The sequence below is a fragment of the Pyrgilauda ruficollis genome, unplaced genomic scaffold (assembly GCF_017590135.1).
Source record: "Pyrgilauda ruficollis isolate IOZ18807 unplaced genomic scaffold, ASM1759013v1 scaffold15, whole genome shotgun sequence".
NCBI lineage: Eukaryota > Metazoa > Chordata > Aves > Passeriformes > Passeridae > Pyrgilauda > Pyrgilauda ruficollis.
Window position 1 is genome coordinate 18,648,845 of NW_024513654.1, and position 19,930 is coordinate 18,668,774.

The window sequence follows — 19,930 nt, forward strand, 5'->3', positions numbered from 1 at the left end:
TGGAATGTGGTGAGAAGTCTAATTAGAATTTGAATTCTGCTGAGCCTTGAAATGGTCGGTACTTTATCCTGATCGCCTTAGATATTGTTTCGAGTCAATCATCTGTCATAGTGCGGCACGCTGGAGAGAAAGGCTCTCCATCCAGCCTGGTCTCTCTGTCGGGCTGGGGGCTGCTGGTGGGGAAAGCAAGGGTGACAAGAGGGAGGGCACTGGACTTTGCTGTGCCAGATAGGCTCCCTGGGAGCAAGCACAAAGGGAGAAAACCCTTGGCACAGAGGTGTGTCTTGCTGTGTACTCCTAGCCCTGCTGTGGGGTGCTGTCTGCTGGCCCCTCTCTTATCATTGCAGGGCTGTCCCCTTCAAACAGGGATGAGAAGGACTGTGGGTCAACATAAATGTCCCACCAGCTGCTGCCTGTGAGAGGAGCACTTTCTCAGAGCTACTGAGCTCCACATGACTTGAGGATTTTGCCACTATCTCTGCTGTGCTGATTAAACACTCTCGAAGGTCACTTCTCACAGACAGACAGACAGCTAGGCTAGGATGGATGGATGGACAAGTGTGGGTGGGAATGGTCATTCAGATGGATTTGTATGGGACAGAGGCAGAGGTGGTGAACCAGTGACACACAGGGTTGGATGTGGTACTTAAGAAAGGTGGGATTGAAGATGTATGTGCCTTATCAGACTAAGAGTAGTAGGCAGACTCATGGAGGGTTTTTTTCAGACTCAATTTGATCTTATTTCATTTGTGCTACCAGAACACAAGAAAAACAAGGGCCTGGGAACATGACAAGACACACAGCAATGTTTGCAATCCTTCTGGCTTTAAACTTTGTTCTTAGTAGTTGAAAAAAAAAAACAAACAAAACACACACACCCCCCACCAAACCCATTATGAGTCCTAGCCTTTCAAAGCTGAAAGCCACTCCAAAGCTCACCAGAACATGTCCAGTAATCCTTCCTCCTTGTCCCCAGTCTGCAGTGCCTCCCCTTGGTGAGACCACAGCTTTCAGTCCTGATCAAACGGCTGCAGTACTGAGTTTGAGGTGAACTGCACAATGGTGTGATCCCCACCACTGAGGAAAAGAAGGCACACAGGCAGGACTGCAGCATGATCTATGTACCAGGAGAGATGAACTGAGGAGAATCATGAACAATAGAATCATTCCAAGATTCCTAAACTTATGGAAATTGATGGTAAAGTCTTTATTCTGTGCCATTCTTACACTTTGAGGTGGTGCCTCATTCTGAATGCAACATAAATGTCTGTAACGTGAAAGATATGGATTGGTTTGGCTGTTGAAGAAAAGGCAGTTGAATTTGCCTTCTTGAGAGAAGCAGAAAATGACCTGGGACTGGGGGCTAATTAAGAAAGTTGCAGGCATCCACAAAAATTTGCAGATAGGAAAGCCATTTGAGTAGTTCTTTCTAAAGCGTCAGCTTTAGGTTTCAGAACTGACATACTGAGATGGGTGTAGGCAGCTCATGCCTTTCTCAGCTTCAGTCCAGGCTGTCTGCAGACTCAGGCAGACATTGCTGTGTTTTTATGTTCAATTCCCTCTTTAACAAATCAGCAGTGCAATACTTTTTTTTCTTTTTCTTCCATCCATTTTTTTTTAAACACTGAGAAAGTGGATAGTGTCAAAGCTTAGTTCTAATGACTCATCTACAAATCCTTTGATAGTCTTGTTAACAACCTTGGAATGTCTGACACAAAAGTCAGTCTTTCATTTACACCTCAAAAATGCATTTAGGATTGCAAACGGAGAGCAGCAGACATTAAATATACTTGCATATTTGTAATTAGAAAATGGTTTAGCAGTGGACTTGGCAGTGTTGCGTTTAATATTGGACTCAATGATCTTAAAGGTATTTTCCACTTATAGGTTCCATGATTCTGTGGTGTGCTGGCATTCCAAGTATATTCAGTTTTGGGTCCTAAAGATGCAATTCTGGTAAAGCAAGGAATGTACTAAGTAAAAATCCCATGCTACCACACAAGCTGTACAGTCCAGCCATTGAGCCAACATATTCATGTGAGGGAGAAGGTTACTGAGCCCCACGGCTCTTTGCTCTGATTATGCTTCGTCCCAGGTGTGGAGTTGTCACATGGCAGGAGAAGTGTCACTGATCCAGACTGCCCTGGGAGGATGGGCCTTCTCATGAGGCTGGTTTGACTGCAGGACCTTGCTGATGTGGCAGACTCTGGCATCTCCTCTGCCTGGATCAGCAGGACACTACAGCAGTAAGTCCCTCATTTTGGCCCAGTTTATGGTTCTTAGATCAGGAAGATCTGAACACAAAGTGCTGGAGCCCACTTTCATTGACCTCTTCCTGGCTCCAAAAATAAACACCTCTATTTGCCTCCCTCCTAGGGTTGTGGGTGTTTCTGTGTATGTGTGAAATAATAGCTGATCTGTGTTCCTTGCCTTAAGCTTTCAAGCTTAAGGAGAATGAAGAAGGAAATAATAATATTTTTATTCTGATGGACCTACCTAAAACAAAAGAATACCCCCCCAACCCTTGTGAACACTGAGCTACAGATTTGGGCTGGATCCTCCTTATCGTCACCGCAGCCATAATCCGTAGGGTTGTGCACAGCTCTTTTGACTCAGGGGAGGTCTGGAGGGAAGACTGGGTTGGAGGACAGCTTGCAAGGACCTGGATTTTTGTGCCATTCTGGAAGGCAGAGTGCTAATTCTAAGCCTTGATTATCATTGAACTCTGCCTTCATGGAGTAATGTTTACTGTGCCAAATGGATCTTTATGCATCATATGCTTTGTTCATGCTTAAATGTCAACTGGTGGATGTTCAGTAGTTCTTGATGGCCTCCTGGTTTCTGCAGCCTGCTTTACAGCCCACACAGCAACACAGGAAAGGGCCAGGAACTGAAACCAGTGAAGACTGGGTGGGGAGGGCTGCTGTAGGCACTGCCAGCACAGGATGGGAAAGGGTGCAGAAGGATTGGAGGAAAATCCAATAAACAGGTCGCACTAATTTAAATCTCAGTTGACTCTACTTGTTCTTATGTTGTGATACTCTGAATGACTACTTTCGTTTTCTTCCCATGTTTTGGGTATAGATCTGTTCACATGAAGAATACCAAATAGCTCAGCCCATATTGTCACTACTGTTATCACTACTACTATTATTATTGTTATTATTATTATTATTATTACCATTTGCCTCCTAGCACACCTCAGAACCCCTTATTGTGCTGAGCACTGTACAAATACACTAGGAGAAAAATAAACAAATGCATGTTGACTTGCCTGAGTTTCCATACTGTGATAATGTCAGGTCCAGGAATAGAAACTAAACCTCTAAGTTGCTCTTGCTAAGGCAGGGATGGCCACTGTGTGCCTTCATGCACTTTGAGCAGGACTTTTGAGTCATGACTATACCATGCAGGTGTCTGTGGGCCTGTGTATGCACAGGACTTCTGGCTAGTGCCACACTACCAGCATTGCTAAAGACAAAGCCAGCAGGAACAGATTTAACTGTATCTTCTTGGGCTCCTGCTGCAATTTCGTCCAGCTCCATTTGGGGTATCCCTGTGAAATGCTTCAAGAGTTCCCATCCTCTCAGGTTTTGGCCAAACAGATTTTGATGTACTTCTTGCTGGCATGGGAAGGTTGGATAACCCTGCGAAATCTGCCCCCACTACCTGGAGCCAGGAGATTTGTTTTAGACTATTTCTCTGACCTTCTCACTTTTTTCTTCCCTGTTCTCTTATGTTTTTAGACTTATTCAAATGAAGCGCTAATTTTTTTCCCCCCTCACTGTTCCTGAACATTCAAGTCCATGCACAGTCCCACCTAGCTTGCCAACTCTGACTGAGGTAAATTCTGGCAAAATGGCCTTAGCCTTTCCAGAAGGCAAAGCTGAGACAGAGGATTGTATCCAGCTCCCTGTAAAGGCAGAGCATGAAGTTGGTCATTCCCCAGGACCAAGCTCAGCCTAACCGACCTGATTTCTGGGTTCAAGCAAGAGAGCTCAAAAGAGATTATTGGAGAAGGTCTTTCTGGGAGAGAAGCAAAGATAAGAGCACTGTAACCTTTGTGGGTTCTTTGGGGTCTATCTTATGGACCCCAGTGACGTGCCTGCTCTGGGGACTCAGAGAGTGCTGCATGGCTCCCTTTCCCACCAGCAGCAGCCCTATGTCTATGGCTCAGTTCTGTCCTCTTCCAAAATGCAGACATCCCTGGAGCTCCAAAGACTTTTCCCTAATCAGTCTGTTTCCCCTGGCATGGTCCTGGGACAGTGTGGTGCTTGCAGACTCTGAGGTGTCTCTATCATTGGCTGTCAGGTGAAGCCTTCCCTAAGCACTCCAGCAAGCCCTTCTTTATTTATTTTTAAAATTCCCCTGAGACTACGAAGGTCATTTGAACAAATTGGAGCTGACAGACATTAACTTGGAAAAAAGCCCATTGCACCATGATAAACTCTGTTTAAAGAGAAGCAAAAGTGCCAGGCAAGGGAGGAACAAATGATGAGAGATTTGTCACTGTTACAGTAAGTTTAGGAGCTGAGAATGTCAGCTCTGGCCTCACCTTCTCCCATTATGCATTGTTACACATTCCAGCTTTGCTATTTCCACTGCAGTAGCTCCTAACAGAGCAAATGGACTGAACTGGGATGTTGTGCAGTGCTACAGGGACAGCCATTGCCAGTGCCAAGGAGATCGTGAGGGCAAATTAAACTGGTGGGCCTTACACCTAGTGAAGAGGGAGGGAACCAAAGCCCAAAGATGAAGTGCTTCAGTCCAGGTCCCACAGACAATCACCATCTGAGCTGCAAACCAACCTCAGACCATAATGTCCCCCTTCCAATCCCCAATCCTTGAGCCTAGTTTGCATCTCTGTGTGATCTCAGGAATCCATGCAGGAGGGGGGAGATGAGTGGGGTTTCATATCTCAGTGTGTACCTGGCTAGGGAACACAGCATTGCCACAGCTCTGAGCCCACCCTCCACTGAGGACACAAAACCAGGTGCCTCAGCCCAGACACTCAGGTTTATCCTTCAGGGACCTGCATTGCAGAGGTAACCTCAACAAGCCATGGCCATTGCCAGCTCTTCTCTGAGAGATTGGGAATGGTTCTTTCCCTTCAGCTGGCAGCCAGAAGAGCCACTTGAAGGGTGGAGTGAGATGGAGAGGGAGAAATCAGCTGTATCAGTCTTAGTCAGTATGACTGCTGATGGAGCCTGTGCTCTGTCCAAAGATATATCCTAATGCCTCCCATTCAGTTTGCACATAGTTTCTTTATGCTTTGCTTAGTGTCCTTGAAGCAAAGGCAATTGGTTTCTCCTCTCCTCTGGGCATCATGTTGATCCAAGTGGCTCCAGACCCCTGCAGAGCCACAGCAGCTGCCAATTGTTCTGACAAGCCAGGATCAAATCTCAGAGAAGAGCAGGCCTGGGACTGTCACGCTTACCTGGCCAAGTTCAGGCCAGGGCTCCCTCTACCCCACAGCAGATGAGAAATAAACTTTTCCAATTGCAGATCAGCACAGTCAGAAGTGACAAGAAGTGACTAACGCATCTTACAGACAGGAACCAGGCCATGCTTTTCCTCATGTGTCTTTCATCAGCAAAAAAGAAATAGTAGCTTTTGTGCTCACACTTTGTCTGGGACAATTACTAGGGATCCAGCGCAGTGAGCCCAGACTCAGCACTGAAGGCCTTCTGCAACCAACCGAGTTATAAATAGCATCTGGCTAACCAGGCTGAGATTTTAGAAGTGTCAACATGATCACTGCAGCTACTGTCACCATCTAGGCAAAACTGTCAGCTGCAGGAGACCTGTTCCTGATTAATATTCCTTGAGATCAATAGTGGTCCCAAGTCCTGGCAGGACTGGGTGCCTGGGAGGAAAGCCCTATCCATATATCCAGCTGTGAAGAGCCCCAAGAAGGTCTCTGCTGCTCACATGTGGCCCTGTGCCCATCAATCCCTGTCAGGAAGGAAGGCAAGGCTCTTCCCTGGGTTCTTGTCCAGGATGCAGCTGCAGCTTAGCAAGCTCTCCTCCAGCCTTGGGTGCACTGTCCCTCTGCAGCACTGGCATAAATGGGATGGCCAGTCTGCTACGCATGAGAGATTTCCAGTCTTGGCTGAATTTTCCTGATCCACAATGACCTTTGTTCCAACAGTGAATGGTGTTAACCTCAACTTTCTGTGTTTGGGCTCCCTGCCCAGCTTTATGGTTAAGCTTTACAGCAATGTCTTTCCCACTGCCCAGTTTCTCTCATTTCTGCAATGCTGCAGTTAGGCCTGTTTGACCTTTCGCTCTCGTGTGGATGCCCAGACAAGTCAGAGGGGGCTGGGCAAAGACGAGCAATGTCCTCACATCACAGAAACAGACAATTTACTTGATTGCCTGCACCATTCCACCTACGACTTCAAGGCTTGCTCTTCAGTTCTGCCTGCACCCACAGTCAAGGTCAGGTTATGTTTTCCTTCCAACTCACACTGCAAACACCAGTGGTCAACCCTGAATGACCCATTCAGCTGGTCCCTGCTGATCTCTGGCCATGAGACGTGGCTCACCCCACACTGACCTTCAGAGCCACCTCCCTCTGCTTTGCTGTGGCTTTAGAAATCACTTGAGCATGAAAGCCCTGGGCACAGGAAGTCCATCAGGGCAACTGTGCCCCAAATCCCACGTTCTTCATCTCTTACCCTATCACAGCCCCTTTCTTCTGAACCATCCCATTGGGGTTATGCACCTCAGTCCTGCATAAAACAAGACATCTAATTCTCCATGTGAGTCCATGCCCTGCCTCTCAGTTCAGAGGATAAGCCTGGTCCTGTTGGTTTTCAACTATTTTGGTTTAATGGCTGTCTTTCACTAGGTTTTTTGGGACAGAGTCTTGATCGTGCTTAGGGCTGATATTTTTGATCTGTAGGTAAAAGCAGCAATAAATAGTGACTCTATTACTGCACCTAAACCTTACAAAACAGTCACAGCTGCAAGCAGAACTAGTGCAAGCATTGAGAAAATGTTGTAGAAATGTTTCAGTTTCAATATAATTTCTGTATAGTAGGTTTGCAATGGGATTTCCTGAAGAATGTGTGTAGAAATTAAAAGCTCTTTTTCTAATAGATTCCTTCAGCTTTCTAAAGCATGTTTTTATTGGCATTATTGTAGAAGTATTTTTCTCCTTTTAGAAGCATTTTTCATAGAAGTGTGAAGCCTCTTCAGTCAACTTTGGTTACAGATAGGAGTTTTAAAACTGGGGTTAAATATGATGGAAAACAGAGTACATTTCTACTGATGGCAATTCTTCATGCAGATTTGACCTTTGGGGGAAGAGGAAAGTTGTTTTGTAACCAAAAAATTCTCTCGCCAAAAATGTTGCCCTGGTAACTGATGCTGTAGAGAGCAGCCTGGATCCTCATGCTGTCCATTAAAGAGAATCTGACTCAGGAGAGCAAGGGCTGGACGCTGGAGAGCTGTCTGGTGTTGGCCGAGAGGGGCTGGAGGTGCCAGACATGCGTGTGTGAGGAGGAGGAAGGAAGTGTGTGGGATGAAGAGGCCAAGAGCAATGAGTGCAGGATGGGACTCACAAGGGGCTCAGGTGGTTTGAAAGACTGATGGGGCCAAGATGATGGAGGCTGTAGGGGCTTGGCAGTATCCGTATGCATGAAGGGTCTCATGCAATGCCTTCCCAATGCCAAGATGCAGTGATGTTTTGAGATTCCCTCCCTGCAAGTCCCTTCTGCACCTTGCTGCAGCAAAGATCATTTTCTGGGCATCCCCTTTCCTAACCCCCCAGCTGTAGTCATTCCACAGCAGCCTCAGCCCCACCTTCAGGCCCCATCAGCCCCCACCTCACCAGTAATGACGGGGGATGTGTGGTCTGCCTTTCCTGTGCTCCTGCGCTTCCCTCTGGATCCCAGCAACAAGTTTAATTGGAAAAAAACAAGGCTGACTTGGAGGCAAGGCAAGGAGGCAGGGAGAGCCTGTGCCAGCTGACACCATGATCGATTACCTGGAACTCCACCTGACACTGAAATTAGGGTTTTTTAATGATAGGCCGACTCTCCCTGGATGTGAAATTCAAATGATCTCCAAAGCTTCCCTGTGACCATCAGTCGCTGCACGCAGTGGTACACGCCACATGCAGGTACTTTGTCTCTGTCACTGCTGAAAGGACATTGTTATTACCAACAACTCTTTGTATTAACCAGTCTCCTACCTAATAGACAACACTTTACGTTCTGCACCGTTACCCAGTCAGGGCTGCTGTGTGCCTGAGAGACACACGCTTCCCCTCAGCTCCCCTGGGGCAATGGAAAGCCAGTGCTTAAAAAGAGACACCAAAATGGAGGATGCACACACACCTTGCTCCCCTGCTGCCTGCTGCCTCTTGTATTGGGGGGTGGTTTTCATTTCTTCTCAACTGCAGGCCCACAGCACAAACCTTTGGGGCAGGGGCTGGCTGCATGGGGATGTACCAAGATGCCTGGCAATAGCTAATTGCCTGAGTTTCTTTTGGATGAGAGAGGGGAGCTTTTCCTCCCACAGACATCTTTCCCATCCCAGGGCAAAACTGGGAGAGGCAATACTCCAGGAAGTTTTTCCCATCTTTATCATGCCCGATGAGCCATTAAGGAAGTGCCCCCTAGTAGCCTCCCATGCCTGGACAGGGTGAAAGAAAAGCCATCCCATCCAAGAGTCCACAGTGTTGCTGAGCCCTGGTGTATCTCAAAGCTTTGGCACCTGTGTGGAGGGAGTGTCACTGCTGGTGGAGGATGTCTCCCAAGATATTGTCCCTACCTTTCTTCCTCATCTCTTGACCGCTTTTGCCTGGCCCTCTGGAATGCAGAAGGAAGGTAATTGTTGTGAGTGGGAGAGACCAGGAGCTATTCTGTGGCCATGACCTGAGCACTGGCTCTTTTCTTACAGGAGATCTTACAGGAGATGACAGCAGAAGGACCAGTTTTCTCCTTCTGATGGACAAGGATGGAAAGGAAGTGATGATAAAAAGAGAAGGAGATTAAAAAAATTCAATAATGTAAATACAGCATAGAGAGCAGTAGCCTGTAAGCACCATGCATTAAGCAGAATTTCCTACAGCTTTTTGCTTTCCTGAATGAAGATTTGCTGTGGTTATAGAGTCTTCTACCAGCACTGTGGAAGGCATCATCACCAAAGAGAGTCTTTGGCTGTATCATAAAAGTGTCAACAAGGAGGGAACACAAATTATGAATAGTGAAGATGTTGGAGGAAAAGGGAAAGGTCCTGCCTCCGAAACTGTTCCCTGCAAATACAGATCTCCCCCCATGGGAGGCACAGTGAGAAGGTTAGATGGGGACACCAAATGTTTCCAGCTCCAGCAGGAATTGCTTTGGGCTGTGTTGAATGAGAAAAGCTGGGCACACATGGGTCTGGACAGAACTGCAGGAAGCTATAATTCAGACCTTCTGGTTTGCCTCAGCAAGTGAAACGCTGGGTGATGACACTGACATTTTTTCAAAGGCTGACCTCTACAGTGCCCATTTTTTCCTTCAATTAGCTACCAGCATTGGCATATTTAATAATATACTCCATGCAGCCTCAGTTTCCCCCTGGTTATGAGATGTTTCTTGTATTTGATAACTTTTGGACATCTTTGTATGAATTGCCATGGAAAAATCACATGTTCTCTCAGTGCTTCAACTCTCCCTCCCCATTTTACCTATATTGTTGAAGCTTGCCTTTTCTTAAGTGAATGCTCAGCACCAGGCACCCTTGGCTGCAGCCTCAGCTCTCCTCTCTGGCCATGCCCTGGGGCAGCTCAGACACCTTCAGTCTGGGAGGGGTCAGTCATTCAGGGCGGTGTGCTGCTGTGGGAGGGCAGTGCTGTGCTTTGGTGGTGCATGGGATGCCTCTGCCCTCTCCTACCCCCAGCCAGCTCAGTGCAGGCACTGGTGCCCTCGGCAGCCTGTGCTGATTGTCCTCCGAGCGAGGTTCCTGTGGGAGCTGAGCAGAGAGGGGATGCATGCAGACAATGTTCCCTGCTTTCCTCCATCGCCCGGTGAGCAGCCCCTAATCTGAGGGGCGTGCCAGTATTAATGCCTTTAATAACGACGGATCAGATCGTATGAAGAGTTTTAATTGATGTCTATATCCCTGGAAACATAAAAACAGCCATGTGAGCGTCTTACCACTATTATTTTATCAAAGGTTTTGACGTGGCTGCTGCATAGGAGATGTCAGGGAAAAAATTCATGTCTGCAAGGCACAAACAGGCGAAGTAATGGGATATAAATCAAAAACAGTGAAAGGGGAAAGTGGTTAGTCACAAGATCATAGAGTTTTCACTAAAAGGGAGAGCAGTGAATTCTCAATACAAGCAGCAGAATCCATTCATTCTATGGTGCCATCAGCCCTTTCTCCCTCTCTGTCCCCAGTACCACAACCCCCTGCCCTAAGGACACACAGTTCTGGGCCAGGGCTGGCCATCTTGCATCGGCCTGCCTGGTCAGAATGGTGCATAACATTTCTCGTCTTTGCCCCCTCCTACTTGTACAGAAGGCATGGAAACATAGCCCAAAAGCAGGGTTACAAATAGCAGCTGCTTTTCTTTGGCTGGTCAAGAGAGTAGGTAACTTTTTGGTAGGTTTGTTTACTTTGCCTCACGTGGTGGTGTGTGAACACAAAAATGGTTCTCATTACAGAGGGGACAAACCAAAGTGTGGGAGACAAAAAGGGCTGATAGGTTACTCTAGGCGGGTGCAAAGAGGAGGAAGGAAAGCATTAATTCGGTTCACCTGGTTTGCCTTGGGGCAGCTTTAGGACACCACCATGCAATGCCAGGAGGAGATCAGTTGCAGATCTGCTGCTGTTCAGTGACTACTTCTGGCCTTCAGGACACAGGAATGGCTGGGACCCTTTTGATGGCTGGTGACACTGTTTGGCCATGTTGTCCCCTTTCCATAGCCAGAGCCCCACAGAGCTGATCCAGTGAGCCAGGACAACCCAGAACCACCTGTGGCACCCTTAAAAACCAATCCTGCACTGATACCTTGCAAACTGATTGTTTCTTCTAGCCACAGTGTCCCACGGGATGTTATTCTGTCACAGGACCGTGTTCAAACTGGCCAACAGCTGGGGAGCTGTGGGTACAGTGTGAGAAGTGACTGCCTCTTCCAGGGCACTGCTGAGAGGAAAGCTTGCAGCATAGCTTCCTTGTCCAACTGCTTGGGTTGCAAATGTAAAAACCTGGAGAGGGGGGTAAGAGTGGAAGGAGGAGAGGAAGGGAGGAGAGGATGAAAAGGAGGAGAAAGTGGTGGATAAAAAGAAATTTGAAAAAAAGTAAGTGAAATATTCAAACTGGAAAGTGATATTATAAAAAACTGCAGGGAACACGCTTGAGTGCATTCAAATTTATTCAAACTCTGCATCTGACATTGATGAATGCAACAGCTTTTTCCACAATATGTAGAGCGCACAGGGCATTTAGGATTGCAGCATCCCTTTCACTGCAGCTGTCTGGGGGCCTGTTCCGAGCACTGTGGAGACCCCTACTCTGGGCCCTGGCATGCCCCCTTAAAGAAGAGGCCAGGAAGCCATTTGGGAAGGAACAGAAAAACAAACATAGAAGAAGGATTTCAGCAAAAGATCATGGAGGACGGATTTCAAGGCTAATACAACCTTACTGTGTGTGAGGTCTTTATCTTTGTGGCAGGACTCAGTTTCTCCTCTTGCAGTGGTGAAAAGTTCTTTCCAACATGCATGAATCCATAGGAGGGGGGTTGTATTGGGATGCACAAAGTTATTGTTTTCCTGTAGGTCTTATAAAAAATATATCATTTTGATATATTGATATTTAAAAAATAATCATATCAATAATAAAAAATGCCAAAAAAGCACCTCAGTGCCAATATAATTTGCAAGCAGGGACTTCAAGATCCTATTCTCTGGCATCCAGTAGCAAAAAGATCTCGTGGCTCTGGCCCAACATAAGACCATGAATGAGTCATCCTCCTGCAGGGAGCACTCTTGCACCCTCTTTGCACGCCTCAGTGGCAGGCTGGCACCCCAAGCGATGACTTCTACACTTCCCTCCAATTTCTCCTCCCCTTGCCTGGGATGCATAGCAGCTTTTAGGAATAACAAGGTTGCGAAAGAGCTTGAGTCAACAACCACCTGCGACTGTTCATCTATAGATTTCATGCTTGCAGGGCTTTTTGGGAAGAGGATGGATGGAGTTATCTTTCCGATGGATGCTCGTGGAAAGAGGTGCAAACCCGCCAACGTGCCAAGTAGGCACTGAGCTCCCACTTTCTCTTCCACCTCTGTGTGTGGACAGAGCTGATCTCTGCAGACTCACAGCACAGCAAGAATTTCTATGGACATGCATTGTGGTACTCAAGCTGGCAGAAGGCTGGGGGCCAGCCTGGAAGACCTGGCACCCTCAGCAGAATGCAGATAGTCATAGAGAGGGTAGGATTCCTTCCTTCCTTCCTGCTCTCTTCCTGAGACAATCTCTGATAATTTCATTTTTCTCCTGCGTCCAAGGCTTTTATATTTTCACGTTAGAAAGAAGCTGATGTCTAGGTCATAGGAGACCTGAGTTCAGCTCCCAGATCCACAGCAAACTCCCTGTGTGGTTTGGGTCAGGTCACATCAACATTGCAGGCTAAATTCCCCACAAGTGATGTAAGAGCAAGTATGTAGCAGCCTGGTGGTTTTTTAAACAAGAGATGTTTTTACAGCACCATCATTGCAGACTGTCATGTTTTCCACAGTGTCTTTCTGCTACTGTACTATATATAAAACACGTATAATTTCTCATTTAGGCTGTTTTGTCTTTCCTTTCCTTTCCTTCTCCTTTATCTTCTCTATGCTACCGTGGCTCCATCTTTTGCTCAGATGGACACCACTGTCTGACACATGAAGAAATTTGGCTGCTCCGAAGGGGGGCCTCCATGATCTGAGTGGGGCTCTGTGAAGCAGGGGTTTCCTGCTGTTTGCTCTCCAGTGCTCGGCAGAGCTCCTATCTGAAGGGGCAGAATGCAGATCTGACTGGGCTCTGGCAGTCTCCCTACCACAGCAGCCACCTGGGAGAAGAGTGGGTGCTCACTCTGTGGGGCAGCACCAAATGGCAGGGCCCATCCTGGTATGTGCTGAGAAACTGCTGTACCCCAGAATCACGGCTGGACCAACCTGGAGGCAGTGGGAGCAAGGCCAGGTCTCTACCAGAGGTTAGTACCTGGGGTCCTCACCTGAGCCCTGTCATAGAGATGGGCTGGAAAGGAAGGGAAGTGGTAGGGAAATGCTTCAGGAACACAGGCATGACAGGTTTTGAAGAGGGACCTTGATTTGTGCAAGGTAATAAAGGAGTCCAAATTTGAGCCTATTTCCTCCAAGTTCAGCTTTTCTGTGGTCCCTTGCTTATAGCAAGGATCATTTCTAAGTCTTTAGGAAGACCTTTGGTGACTGTTCATGGTGGTCTCAGAAGGCCACTTATGCCAAGGCTGGACAGTCAAAAAGACCAAGTAAGAAGCAAGAAAGTCCACTGTGTCCTGGGAGTAGGACATTCTCATAATGTCTCTCTTAGGATGGCCTTGGGAAATGACACTGCCTTGCCCATGTCCTCAGAAGGACAACATCAGAGAGGCCACCTCTCCCCCTCCCACTGTTGATCAGTCTCTGCACATGGGCAGGGAAGGCCCTGCCAGCCTGGCATCCTGCTCATGAGGTCCAATAAATGGTTTGGGGATATGTGCTGTGGCCTGACAGGGGAACCGAGAGCTTCTCCCTCTCGCTGTCTCTCATTTTCTCTTTAGATCGTCGTCATGGTGTAAACAAACAAGCTAAACTCTGTGAGATTTACAGTGCCCAGCTTCGGTGGCTTCCAGTGCGGCGCAGTGAGATATTTCTGTACAGGCAGGCTAAGCACTTTCCATTTTATACCTCAGCGGCTTTATAGCATCTTAAGGATTTCTGTGCATGCCTGGCTTCACTCAGAGGGAAAAAAATCAAGCTTGTAAATAAATACTAAATATATATGAACAAAAAAGACAGAAGGGAAGCGAGAGGGACACGCGCACACACACACACGCACGCACACTTACCCACACTGGCAGAGGGAAGCAGAGAGGAGATGCAGAGATAGAGGGGGCTGAATGAGAGATGGAGAGACAAGAGATAAAAAAGAAAGAGCCAGCTGAGCAGAAAGCTGAGGACGGGCTCTCCTCCACCACAGCCAGATGGAAAGAAAATAAGCCAGAGTGAGCAGCTTTCTGGCAATTTGGGGAATATTAATTTCCCATCGGGTCAGATGAATGGCTGTGCCTGAGGTTAAGCCGAAACAGCAGGTGAAGGTGCTCTGCTCTGTTACAGCCCTCAGCCCAAACTCAGGCACCCCCACTGGGCTGCTACCCCTGTACTCGGCCCCCTTGTCATTCTGCCTCTGCTGTTTGACAAGTCCTTCCTTCAGCCAGATCTGCTCCTGACCCCAGACCAGGAGCAAGCTCCCAGGAGCAGAAGCTGCACCTGGCTCTGCAGGGCTCCTGCACTGGTGGCTCCTGGGCTGAGCCACTCTCCTGTGTTCAGTTCCAGTGGGACAAGAGTGGCAGTGTTCTTTCCTCCCATTTTTGTGAGTATGCATGTTTTCTCTCATCTTTTGCAGAAGGACAAAAATACAGCCTTTAGCCTGAAGCAGGATCCCAGTGGGGGTCCGGTATCCCCAGATTTCAGTGCTAGCGTAGGTAAGGTATCCCCAGAACCCCATTATACATCTTCTCTGTCTTTAATATCAGCAACCTTTGCTTTGAACACTTGCTGCCTAGTGAACTCCTAGAAATGAACTCCAAGGCAAGATTTTTGTGCTTTGTGTTTTGTTTTGATGTTAACGTGTTTAATCCCCAGTCGGGATCTTTCACCTGCACCTACAATATGGAAAACAAGCTCAAGGGCCAGCTGCATATGGCAGACACAGCAGCAGGACAGGTTTCCTGTAAGATCCTTTGTCAGTCTCAGCACTTAGCACCAGCTCCACAGCCCCAGTACATGAACATGAACCTCCTCCATGCTTTCCAGTGCCAGATCTCACTGCACCATATTGTCCCACCACTAGGGCTGGGGCAGTGAAACTGGGGAAGTGACTTCACAGTGGTGACCCAAGGAATCTTTGCCAGAGATGGGAGCCAAAGTTTGATTTCTGTAGACCTGCTAATGTGTCATCCAGGGGACCACACCACACGCTGGGTGACATGCAAGCTGACAGCTAGCGGGTGTAATAGAGCTGTTGCAGCTGTGCATGGTGAGTGGCAGCCTGCATCCAAATCTGAATGTGGTCACCCTTACATCCTGGCCGAGCTGAGCTGAAGGAGCCCTGTGAATAATGGCTGTGGCCAGGGGTTTTACATACAAACAAGGCCAGTATGTCTGCCATGGCTTTTCATTCACTTGCCTCATGTGGTTTCCCTTCCTTAGTCCTGGCACATGCTGACCTTTCCTGATGTTGGGCTGGCTTATCACAGCAGGAGGTGTGTGTGCTCCAGCTTTTAACCAGGCTGCTGCTCATGTGAGCATCCAGGACAGACTAAATGTGTACATTTGGGGAGCAGAAATCTCTGTCCACAATGCACAGGTGCATGTACTGCCCCGCTGTCCTGGAGGTGACCCGAATGCCAAGGAGATGTCAATTCACACTTCCTCAGGGAAAAGGCTGCATGCCATGCAGCAAATGCAGGCAAATGCCTGCAGCTCCCTAACTTTCCCTTGAATGACCTGTGCCATGAAATGCTGCTTAGGAGACTACCTGAAGTAGCTGGGCCAAATTTTGGTCTTTGTGTGGTGTGAAAATGCTCGTGCAAGGCTCTGCTGGTGGAGCAATCCCAGGTTTGAGTGCGGCTGGCTCCATCTCCAGGTGTGAGCCACCCTGCTCTGCTCCCAGAGCTGGCTCCCTGCTGCTGGCCTCCTGCCCAGAGCAGAGGGGCTGCTGGCCTGGGGGAAGGGACTGTCTCCCCTTGGGTCGCTGACAATTTCTCACCATTCTTTCCATGCCGGGACTCGCTTCCCCTTCTCAGATATTAAGTATTCAAACCTCATTTACATCCTTATTTTTCAATTTGCTGCCACAGTAGTTTAATTTATTCTATATAATTTCTTTTTCTGAGGGGACATTAATCATTGCCCTGTGCTTTTTGGCGCCTGTGGGATATGTGTGTGTGTTTTTTTTTAAATCAATAAAATAAAGCAACCTTCCTTCCCTCTATCCACCCCCCCCACTCTTTCCCACCCCCAACGTGCCCCTTTGCCGGAGGAGAGAAATATCATTTCTCCATCCATTTTTTTACCCCCATTGTTTCCTTCGATTTCAGCCCAAACAGATTAACTTGTCTTTTTTATTTCTGATGAAATGCTGTGTGAATAGGGTGTCTGGGTGGGGAGAGCTTCTGGCTGCTGCTGCCCGCTGTGTCACTCAAAGGGCGAGTTTAGGATGAAGTCCCTGCTGAAGTGTTGAAGCCCAGAGCCTCTGGAAGGGGAAATTTGGAATTTCCAAAGCCAGGCCTTGGAAGGAACAAGCCCACTTTTGGGGAAGGGATGACTGGTTAGCTGGGGAGCATGCAAAATCCCAAAGAAGTGCAATCATGCAGCCTTGAAGACAGGGTAATGTCTGCCGTGACATTCTAAGGAAAAAGAGACATAATCATGGGGAAGAAAGAAGAAGGAGAGAGTTTGAAGGAGGAAGAGAGAAAGGAAAGCAAAAACCAATAAAATGAAAGACAAAATAATTTGGGGAAAAGAGAAACACCAGACTGCCAGAGGTTAATGGCTTTTCCATTTGACTCTAGCTGATTCAAACACAAGGAGGAGTGGTTTGTTGTCCAGGCTTAGTGTGCAGCTCGTGGGGCACAGGCTGCTCTGCCACGGGGTGTGTGACACAGTGGTGCTGCAGCATTGTGGGGACACTTGCAGGGCCCCCCAGGCTGCACAGCACAGGCCTCCTGCAGGGCACAGCATCACAGGCTCCCCCACCACACACCCCAGGTTTTTGTCCATTATAGCTGCTTTCTTTTGTTGTTATGTAATCTCCGATAATGAAAGTCCAGTTTGAAGAGGATGCTTAATGTGGTATTAGTCAGTTGAAATATAAGTGTAAATTACATGCCTGCAGCTAGGAAAAAAATGGTTGCAGCAGAAAACATCCCTCTTTAGTAGCGTAGTATAATCAAGAGAGCTGATAAAAAAAAGAATTTTGATGAACCAGTATTCCATTGGAAAATGCAGAATCCTCCGAATTGAACCATTTTTGGAAATGTTAAATGTTGACTGGAATTCTTGGCAGAAGTTTGAACTGACCCAAAATGCAATGGATTATTTGGTTTTGCTTTTCTCATTATATTTATAAGCTATTTTGTTGTTTCAGTGCCATCAAAATAGAAACTTTAACATTATTGAATTGAAGCATTGAATTTCCTTCAGAATTAACATTCTGTTCTGCCCCATTCTGTCCACTTCATTTTTCATTTCACTTAATGATGAAAATAAATGTAGAAATAACAGAATTTACTGTAAGCTGGAATTTCTACTTTTCTATCCATTTCTAGAGATCAGCAATTCTAGGGAGCAATGGAACATTTTCCTCAACATTATGACAAGGCAGAAGATGTTACTTGGAAAAAATTTATCTCTATTGAAAGATGTCTAATTTTTGTACAATAGGCAAAGTTCTGAACCATCTCCAAAAAATAGGGTCAAACACAGCAGGTTTGTCTGCACTGATTTCTAGAGCCACCCATGCTCTGGAAGGGAAAGGAATTGCCATGTAAGTGTATGGTCTCAATCACATCATTTGGCAAACTGCAATCAATGATGCTGATGGAAGGAGGGGAGAGGCTGCAGCCCTCATGTCCCACCAGCGCAGGCACTGCTGTCTGAAATGTGCAGATTTCTGGGAGCTATGTCTGTGTTCTTGGTTTGCTGCCAGCGTTTTTCTGTGAATGTCTATCTGTAACATGTTTGAAAGGTTTTTATGGAGGTACATGAAAGTGTTTTGGGCATGTGACAGAGAAAAGATGAATTCATCCTTGGCTTGCAAGAAGCATAAGCTCCATCACCCAGCCATGAGCAGGCCTGCACTAAAGACCATCAGCGCAAATCTAGAGCTCCCATTTGCCTCCCTGAGGTCTGGGTTCAGGCTGGCAGTGCAGGACTCTGCTGTGGGTATCAGAGAGGGCACCCTCCGACTAAGGTGTGCACCAGCCACCTCGAAACCCTCGGGGCGCGAGGGTGGCACAGACAGACGTGGTGAGCTGGTTTTGATGTGTGTGTGATGGCTCCGAACCGCAGTTCCCTCCTGGATCCAGGTGATGCTGAAAGAGCAGCATGTAAATGACAGGGAGCTTGTCCCCTGCTCTCCTGTGCACCCTGGAAGAATGATTGCTTCCAGTCATGGACCATGAACTTGCAAACACTCACACAGTCCTGTTCCTGTAGTGTGCATTGGGCTCAACACTGTCACCCAAATTTGAAGCAGACCTCTTGCAGGACACTCACCCGAGCATTGCAGCATGCCCCAGCCAGGGTGGTCAAAGCATCTGGCCACTTGTTCCTCTGAGGAAGGAACTCCTGGAATTCAGCTTGCATCTGTGTTGCAAGCATTTTCTGTGCCTTTGTAGCAGTGCTTATGTTTCTTGCTGGTGCCTCAGGGAGCACTCTGTGAAGCTGAAATAATGTAAGATCTGTTCTGCTCAGGGTGTTTCACTCCCTGGATGGTAGGAATACTACAAGAAGACCAGATCTTGCAGTATTTCAGCCCCATAAGTGGCTCCTTGAGGCAAAGAAAGACTCATGAAGAAGAAACACAAATACAAATACCAAGATATTTGGTTTCCCAGTGTGATCTCTCTTCCTCTTCTGCTGTTCATGTACTCACTGGTACCCATGCAAAAAATAAAATAAAAAGAACTACCCTACTCACAAACCAACTATATGTGAAGCGGATATTACAGGATATGGCTTATGATTTCATAAAATGCTTTCACATACACAAACAGCAGAGGCATAGATGGGACAAAATAAATATAAAAATTTGTCTGTGATTTTGCCATAAGATATGTGTGGGTTGGGGCCCAAATGTATGACATCATAGACAAAAGCCAACTTATGTATGTTCATGCACAGAATCACCATGGAGCATCTCCACATGTGTGTCCTGAACTGCAGCCACAGGCATGGCAAAATCAGACTGGAACACCCCCAACAGCTTGGGAATCTGGACATGTACATGTTGGAGCGTGTCTTACAAAATGTGCACAGGGGCATAATGAAATATGCAATAATCATGGACATGTGTGTCAGAAATCGTATGTCCACATGTGTGCTGCTGAGCAGAGGAGGGAGCAGCCAGCAGGGGTGCTGGAGGCCAAGATTTGCAAAGCTACTTAATGTTAACTTCAGAATTTGCAACTTGTATGGTAAAGAACCCCGTCTTCTTGCCTCCTGTTCTGCTCTGGAGCTGTCTGTGACAGCCCAGCTGCATTTGGGACATCAAAAGCACCAACATGGATGGATATGGAGGGTTATCAGTAGGCCACTTGTTTTGTACAAGGTAAACCCAAATCACATGTTCCTCAATATGCTGGGTCCTTTTTCTGGAACCTGCTTCCCTGTGTTGGGCTGGACAGAGCAAAGCAGAAGTGGGACTTTGGGGCAGGAAAGGTACAAGACTGGAGCATGAAGGTACAAAGCCTGTGTCTGGGAAATGGTTTTTCCATGGACATTTTGAGAAAATGAGTGCTTGTTCAGAGACAGGGAGGGATTGGACCTTCTATGAAAAGAATGGTGTAAAGTGCTAGAAAAAAGGACACCCTTTTTGAAAACCCCACATTTCTCAGCCAGAACTTGTGTTCAGAGGGATGGTTGGCTTTTTGCCTGCCAGTTTGGCATGTAGAACTACTGTGGTGAGTTGTGTGTAAGGTACTGTTTT